This window comes from Podarcis melisellensis (genome assembly GCF_964234715.1).
Source record: "Podarcis melisellensis genome assembly, chromosome: 6".
NCBI lineage: Eukaryota > Metazoa > Chordata > Lepidosauria > Squamata > Lacertidae > Podarcis > Podarcis melisellensis.
This window is the reverse complement of record NC_138538.1, coordinates 3,049,826-3,057,836: the sequence shown is the minus strand read 5'-3', so window position 1 is coordinate 3,057,836 and position 8,011 is coordinate 3,049,826. Positions and strand designations below refer to the sequence as shown.

Sequence of the window (8,011 nt, the reverse complement as noted above, 5' to 3'; positions counted from 1 at the left end):
CGGCAGGAGCCCCACCCAGGAGACTCTTAGCCTTTGTCAAGCCCCCCACCCTCCACACCTGCACGGGGAGATAGACCCCCCCCCATGAAAGAAGAGTCTCCGAACCGGCATGAGGTGGGAGGGGCAGCCAGCAGCATTCTTCCCAACATCATGCATGCTCTAGATTGGGGCGGTGGGGGGAGATCCGTGGCCCGTTGCCTCCCACCTTTGAAGAGGGGAGCAGGGAGTCTCCGGCAGGATTAGGCGAGGGGAGCAGGGAGGCGTGGCAGGCCGGCGGTGGGGAAGAGGAGGGAGAGCAGGGGCCGGTCTGGGACCCCTGCAAGGCGGCGAGGGAGAGGGTGGAGAGGGCGCCGCCCGAAGCAGCTCCGGAGGGAGCGCGTGAATGAGCCGTTAGAGGAATGAATGGGGGGCGGAGGGAGGCGGCTCTCGTGCTCCTCCAGACGCCCCCTTCTCCTGATCTAGGGAGGTGATCGAGAGAGGAGGGAGAAAGAGGGCGCTGCCTGCCTGCCTGCCTCCCTCCTTCCCTCCCCCACCTCCTCTCCTCCATCACCTCCTCCCCTTCCTCCCCCCCACCCCAATCTGGCCACTCTCCTCCCTCTTTCCTCCCTCCCTCTCTCTCTCTCTCTCTCTCTCTCTCCATCCCTCTCTCCCTCCATCCGGAAGTCTCCGTCTCTCCCTCCTTTCTCCCTCCGCCTCTCCTCCAACATGGCCGCGAAGTCGGATGGAGGAGCGGCAGGCGCCGCCGCCGCCGCCTCCGCCTCGTCGTCGCTCGTGCGCCGGGAGGGATCCGGCGGCGGCGGCGGTGGCGGTGGAGGGAGCGGCGGCGGCGGAGGCAGCGGCGGCGGCGGGAGCTGCAGCTCGAGCTTGGCCCGGGGGTCCCGTCGAGGAGGGCCGCCGCCCCCTCCGCTGCCCAACCCGGGCAGCCCCGCCGCCTCGGGCTCGGCCGCCGCCCCGTCGTCGCTGCTGCTGCCGGGCCGCGAGTACAGCCTGCTGGACTGCTGCTGGGTGCTGGGCGCCCTGCTCGTCTTCTTCTCGGACGGCGCCAGCGACCTGTGGCTGGCCGCGCACTACTACCTGCGCGGCGAGTACTCCTTCTTCGGGCTCACGCTGCTCTTCGTGCTGCTGCCCTCGCTGGTCGTGCAGCTGCTCAGCTTCAGGTGGTTCGTCTACGACTTCTCCGCGCCCAGCCGAGCCTCGCCGGGGCCGCCCGCCGCCGCCTTCAGCACCAAGGACAGCGCCAGCACCAAGGACAGCGCCCGAGCCGGCCTCCAGACGCAGCCGCCGCCGCCTCCTTCTCCGCGGGCTTCCTCCGGCGGTGGCTGCTGCCGCCTCTGCGTCTGGATCCTCCAGTCGCTCATCCACCTCCTGCAACTCGGCCAGGTCTGGAGGTGAGCAAGGCGAGCCCGGGGGGCTGCGAGGGGCTGGAGGAGGGGGCTGCGAGCACAAAAGGCAGGCCGAGCGGTGGGCTCCCTCCATGTGCGCACCGGGGGAGCGGGGCGGGGGGCGGAGGCAGATCGGGCTGGGGTGGGTGGGTGGGAAGCCCTCCGGCTTATTCCCCCGGGCGCTGCTCCCCATCAGGGGAAGTTTTAGGGTGGTGGGGGTCCGCGCCTCGTGAACCTCGGGGAGCAGAGGAGACGCGGCCGGCCTGGAGGGGGGCGGGGGCTCCGAGCCAGAGGGAGGGGGGAACCGTCCCCATGGCAGGAGGGAAAGAGAGCAGCCATGCAGCCCCCTGGCACGCCGGCAGTTCCTGGGCAAGCCGGCCGCCGCCTCCCTGCCTCTTTTCCCTTGCCCTGCCCAGCAGCACCCCCACCTCCTTCCCTTCTCCCCCAAAGGGCCTGATTCAGGCCAGGGAACCTCGGTGCTCCGTCTGCCCATTCTCTTGTTCAAACCAGGTAGTAGCAAATGAGCCTGTGCTTTCTTTAAGCTACACTCCCTAAAAGGTGGGCTAGAAATCTAATGCATAATTCACTTTATTCTGCCAGGCCTCCCAGCTCTAATTTGTAGCCTGAGGCTTTAAGGGCTCCTGGACATAGAGAGACTTATCAGCCCTTTAGCCCTGCAAGGCAACAAATCTGAGGCATTTGCTGAACCATCTGGCTCCGAGCAGGGGCGGGGAGGTTAGCAGCACCTGGCTGGTCCCTATTATGTGTCTGAGGGACAAATCCCACTTCCAAGACCAGCTTCAAGGATGCTTAAAGGGGACTTGGCACCCTCTTTCTCTTCAGGGCCAAGTCTTGGCTTGGTATCGGAGAGCAGCATCGATTTTGTTAAACGAATTCTCACCAATGGGGAAAGGAAGGCGACAGTGGAGTCACTCTGATTTGGTGCTCTGTGTGGAGATGTTTTAAGTGCTGTACTAAATATGATTTATCTAAGGTACTGCAATGTGTGGTGGGGGGGGGGAGGGGAGAGAGAAGGAGAGGAGAGAGAAGGATTGCCATGACATAACTGGGTGTCTCTGCTGTTAAACTGTATCCGTGCATCTCATTGACCAGAGGGAACGGGACCCATGAAATGAAAGGTTAGAGGGCAAGGCAATCACGGGTTCTTTCAAGGGGAGAAGGTGTCAGAAATAGAATTAGATTCTTCACCCCCAGGAGACACGCGCGGGAGGGGGTGAGGAGAAGGTTAGAAGGTGCATCCCAGTCATATTTCACCGTCAATGACAGCCCTGTTAGGCAGGCATGGCAGAGAGAGGGAGGGGGCCAATGCAGCGTCCACCGTCCCATTCTGCTCCCCAGAGAAACCCGAGAAGCGCTGCCTCCTCCTTTACTCCAGCCTCCGACTTTCTAAGAATCCACCAGAGTGTGCTGAGCTGTCCTGTTCATAACATCGTCCCCAACCCCGTCGGCTGCAGCCCTGGACGTTTGGAGGGCACCAGGCTGAGGAAGGCTGATCCGAGACGTTGTTTGCTTCCTTTTGCTGGCACTGGTGGTGGGGGGGAGTGGCATGCCTAACCCGCCCCCCCCCCAACAACTGAGGCTAGCAGATCATTGCTACATGGGAGCTGCTCGCAGACAACCGCTGCCTGGTTTGTCACAGTGCCTGTGATTCCATTGAAATGAAAGGCCCTCTCCAGTTGGAGACGAGGGCAGAAGCTGTGCGCGTGTTTCCCAGCCAGAGCTCTCCTCTTCACCCCGTCCCGCCCTCCTCTTCTTCCCTGCCTTTTATCCACAGCCCCACTCCCCGAGACCACCTTCAAAGGATCTGAGACCGGGGAGGAGCCAAGTAGGCCCCTGGGAGCCGGCTTGAGAGGGAGAGCGCAGATGGAGTAGGTGCGCTGAATGCCTCTCTAGCAACCACCTCCACTCCAGGGCTCTTAGATGATCATTTCCTGGCAGGTCTATTTCCTCAGGCCAGACTATTGAGCTGACCTTTCGCTCCCCCCACCCTCCCGCCCACTCCAGACAGCTCTCCTTTTCCTGAGCCTCACAGCTCCCTCCCTCCACACGGCCCAACCGGTCTGTAATGGATCTTCCTGCAAGGGAAGTTGGAGCTGAGCTGGAGACAATGGTGAATTTCTGAAAGAGCCTGCTTAGCTATTCATCGATCGCTGCAAATTGGAGCTGCAGAAGGGAGTTCTCGCCCTTACGCTCCAGTGTAAGGTGAGGTCTCGTCTGGCTCCCAGGGATGCCATGTGGTGGGTGTTTTCCCCGCTCCTGCTGCCCGTGGCCTTGCTCAGGAGAAGGGAGGAACGCAGAGCGCACATCCTTCATACGGTACAGAGCTCTGCCTCCTTGGCCGCTCCTCTCCCCATTCAAAAGAAGGCGAGCCACGTCCCCTCCCATTCATGATTCCAGCCCATTCTCATCGCAGCTGTTGACACGGGGAATTGACAAGGGAAAGCGGCAGAATGTGCTCTTCATGGAGAAATGCAGCCTCAGTGGATTTCATCGGTTTGCAACATCGCGCCAGTCTGAATTTTCCCTGACACTGGGGATTGCCACGTGTGGAGCTTGCAAAAGGCTCTGGCAGATTTCCTTTTGTGCAGCTCACCATTGAAAGCTTTTTGTGGTTTTGCTCTGTGCTGCTTGGACGTTGAGGAGCCCCCCCACCCCCACCCCCTCACCATTATTCAGCTGCTCTAAGGACGGGCTCAAGTTGTTGCAGATTCATGAAGTACAGCTTGTCGGTTATGAATGGAGGAAATTGCTGATTGCTAGCTGAAGAAAATTACTGGGGGAAGGGGAGCATGATGATTCAGTTTGGGCATGGAGATGTAGCTGGGCCTTGACTTGAGCTGCAGGTCTTAACCCTGAGACCCCAAAGCATTTGTGACGCATTTGAGTGAGTTGCAATGAAGGTTGCTACAAGTGGTTTCAGCACAGAGTACCAGATATTTATTGGGAGGGGGCTGGAGAAGGGAAGGGAAACACCCAGGGGCTGAAATCTCCTGAATTTCTTCTCTTGTGACTTAGTGGGTTCAGTCTGCATACAATGTACTGGGTTCAGATAATCGTGTTGGTGCCCTTAGTCCCAGCTACTTCACACAGCCTGCCCTGGCCCCCCTAATCTGTTTTACTGCCACACCTGTGGTGCAGGATGCGACCCCCCTCCAAAGTATCAATGGCAGCCCAGTTGGCTTCCATACATGGAATAGCGAGTGGGAGGAATCTGGTCCTTTGCTCCAAGCAACAAAATGCCTTGGGCTGGTCCTGTGTGTGCCCTGGTGCAGGATCCACTCAGACCACTGCTTTGGCATGGGAGCGCTGGTCAGAAAATAAACAGAACAGTGTGTACCCTGACCATCTGCAGGGCACAGCATGTGATATTGGACACTGGATTCAGCTTCCTATCTCCACTGTATGTCCAAAATATCTTAGTGGCCGCAGAGCTATGCTAGAAAGTGGGCGAGCAATACCCACCGAAACCTCAAAAGCCAAAGGAGTGGCTGGATGAGACTCCCGTTTGCCGGGGGGCAGAGCTTCAGTGCCTTTCTACAGCCCTTGGCCCTTCCTACAAACTATCAAAGCTGGTTTGAATCAGGCCAAAGAAAACAAACTGGACAAATCTACTCACTATGTGCAGGTTGCATAATTCAGCTTGTCTTGTATTGCCCAGGCACAGGGCAATGTATTGTTTGTGTGGGTGACACTCAGCCCAGTCATGAATTGGTTTTAAGCCACTTGGGTTGATTATGTGGCATATTTACAATGCAGTCAAAGCAAGAATGCATGCTTGCTAGACAGGCACATGGTAGGAGCTGAAGCTCAGGGACCTGTAAATTTCTGAGAGACTCCCACTGTGCCCTGTTAGGGGGAAGGCATAGCCATACATCTACTGTAATCTCGTCACCTGGCCAGGCTGCTTCCTCTTTGCTCTTTGACCCCATTCCAGCAATCTGCATGTGCTCAGACACCATCTTAAGCTAGACTAAAGTATGTCTTTGTAACTGGGTTACCATTTTAAGCCTGCCTGAACAAAGCTGCTGTTCTCTGTTACTCTTCAACAAGTATTTTGAGAGAGTAAATGTTATTTTTACCTGTCTGTGTGATTATTGTTTTAAAGGGGGGGGGTGGAAATACCAGGAGAATCCCTTCTGCTTTATTGCATCCTGGATTACTTAAACTAAAAGGCTAAAATTAGCCTATCAAAGCTTTCCTTTTAAACTGCAAAGGGATGAGACTCAGCTGAACTCAGGGTGAGGAAGGAAGGATAATATCAAATAAATATATCCTCTCCTAGCATCTATACACATCTCTGCAAATAAACCCGCTGAACTGCTGGATTATAAACAGGCATGGCAATTGGTACAGAAGTTCCCCTATTCTATTCTTCAGCCTGGCCCTCTCCCCTCCCTGATCTGCTCCACCAGGCAGGGCATTAAGCCAATTAAAGCTGTCCCTCTCAGAGAGGCCCTCCTGGCCACTGATGCTCTTGAGCTGTGTATCAGTCTCTTCCTAATCTTGGGATTTGTGGCACTTGCTCCACTGACCAGTTAAATGCGGTTTGCTAAACCCATTAGCAAGGCTGGATTTGGTGCAGGAAGTAGACAGTTGTTTCTAAGAAGTGATGAATTATTGCTAGATGAACTGTGCCCGGGAAGAGGCGAATGGGAGCCTGGACTTCCTCCCGACCGCCTCCCCCTCCCCTTGCATCTCATAAGCTCCTTTATAAAATGGTTCTGGAGACGGCGCCTGTTGTGCGCAGCAGATATTAGGGCTGGTGCCACAGTTCTGTGACGAAAGGCATCCCTTGCACACCAGAGGTCCCGGGTTCAATATCTGGCATCTGATCATAGGAACTTTGGCTTGCAAGGCTGTTGCCTGCTAGCATGTACCGTGCTTGGCTAGATGGACTCGTGCTTTGACTTGGTAGGAGGTGGCTTTGCTCAAACTCTCCCCAATTTCATCTCTGCAATTGCATGTGTGCGTGTGTACCTATGTGCACCTGTGTGCAAGGCCTGGCATCTTGCCCCTGAGCATAATTTTGCACCAAAACATTTTTCCTTCTTCAAAAAAAATCGCATAATCTGTTTCCATGCAAAACCAGCTATAGTGCTTGTGGTTTACCTGGTTGCTGAGAGGCTGCATTTGTGAGGAGCCTGCAATTCTGAAATGAATTTTCTTAGAGGCTAATGTTGAGCCTCCCTGGGCCAAGTCACGCCTTGCACAATTCCTCCATGCAGTCATTGTAGACCAGTAGTTCCCAAAGTGGTCAATGTTGCCCCCTGGTGGGAAGTGGAATTACCTAGTGGGGTGCTAAGAGAGAAAGGGGTTCTGGAGGTGCAAAGGACTATCAGAGTTTGAGAAGCTGGTATCACTGGATCAAGTTCATAAATTACTTTGAATTAGCTAAACTAGTTTCAATTGGGTTTTGAATAAATGTGCAATTAATTGTCACGCTTTTGAATATTATTGTGTTGCTATTTTCCTTAGTGGGTCATGAAAACTGATGTTCTGAGTAATGCTTTTTATAGGGTAGGCGACCAAGGGGGCAGTTGCCCCTTTACACTGGTGTAAAGACGATACTGAGCTAGATGGGCTGACTCACTTCAAGGCAGTTCCCTATGTTCCTATATAGCTTGGTTCATGTGGGACCTTCTGTGCAGACTGATCACGGAACAGGCAGGTTTTCTGTCCATGGTACCGCCTTGGAATAAAAAGTGATGTTGAGCCATTGTCACATGCAATGATCCTCATAGAAGCTGCATGGAAATTCCTACAGGAAAGTGCCTTTCATGAAAGGAGGTGGTCTGCCTGCCTTGCCTTGCGTTCAGAAGCCTCTGTAGCACCAACGGGATGTGCTTGTGAAGATATAATTAACCACCTTAACATGATGAGCCCGTCAGCATCTGTCTGGGGCTGATAAGATTTCCAAGGTGGGGAGATCCCCTGTGCCTTGTTACAAGAGGTCAAAGCCCTGTTCTCATCATGTACATTGTAGAACTGTCAAGAGGGAAACAAAGATCCTCCAGGCATAGTCGGATGTTGGGGGACAATTTTTGCACAGGTTTTCAGGTGCTTTTCACCTGTCACGTATCCCCAGTACACACACACCCCTCCGACAATACTCAGTTGCTCAGGGAACTAGCCAGTTTGTAATCCAACTTCTGTGAGGGAAGCAAACATTGTCATCCTAGCTGGAATTAGATCTCACACTGGGCTTGGCCAAGGGGTGGGAATAGGTTAATGTTACAGAAGCCCCCCCCCCCCAGAGAGAGAGAGAGAGAGAGAGAGAGAGAGAGAGCGCAATTTGAATTAGAAACAGGGTCCCATTTAGAGGAACAGGAGCTTTCTTTGTAAGCCAAATTGCTGTGCAAGGGTGATTTGAAGGGGAAACGTCAGCATGCAAGGAGCATTATCCTTCTCTAGGTGTCACCAGCCCCCAAACTGCACGCTCCTGCAGCAATTAGGCTGGAGGGGGGAAGCTCACACTTGCATGAATGGGAGCTAAGCCTAATTGCTGTGTGTGAGCAGGGCTAAAGAGGGGAGGCCCCGCCAGAACTAGACACATCATGGTCCCTTCATTGCCACTCCAAATTTAAATAGATGGGGGGAGAAAATTTCCC

The 8,011-nt window shown here is 54.8% G+C and overlaps 1 protein-coding gene across 2 annotated transcripts in view; it reads left to right on the top strand.

Annotated features, from left to right (window-relative positions):
- The first annotated feature begins 1,296 nt into the window (after positions 1 to 1,296).
- The window catches only part of XKR7 (XK related 7), a 49,061-nt gene continuing 42,346 nt past the window's right edge, over positions 1,297 to 8,011 (top strand). Inside the window, exon 1 of one of the 2 annotated variants that reach the window (XM_081917193.1) lies at positions 1,297 to 1,388. The gene's annotated coding sequence lies outside the window, so the exon portion shown is untranslated. Of the gene's footprint in view, positions 1,389 to 3,463; positions 3,606 to 8,011 lie in introns of those variants that run through there. The other variant, XM_081917194.1, reaches the window with a different exon arrangement.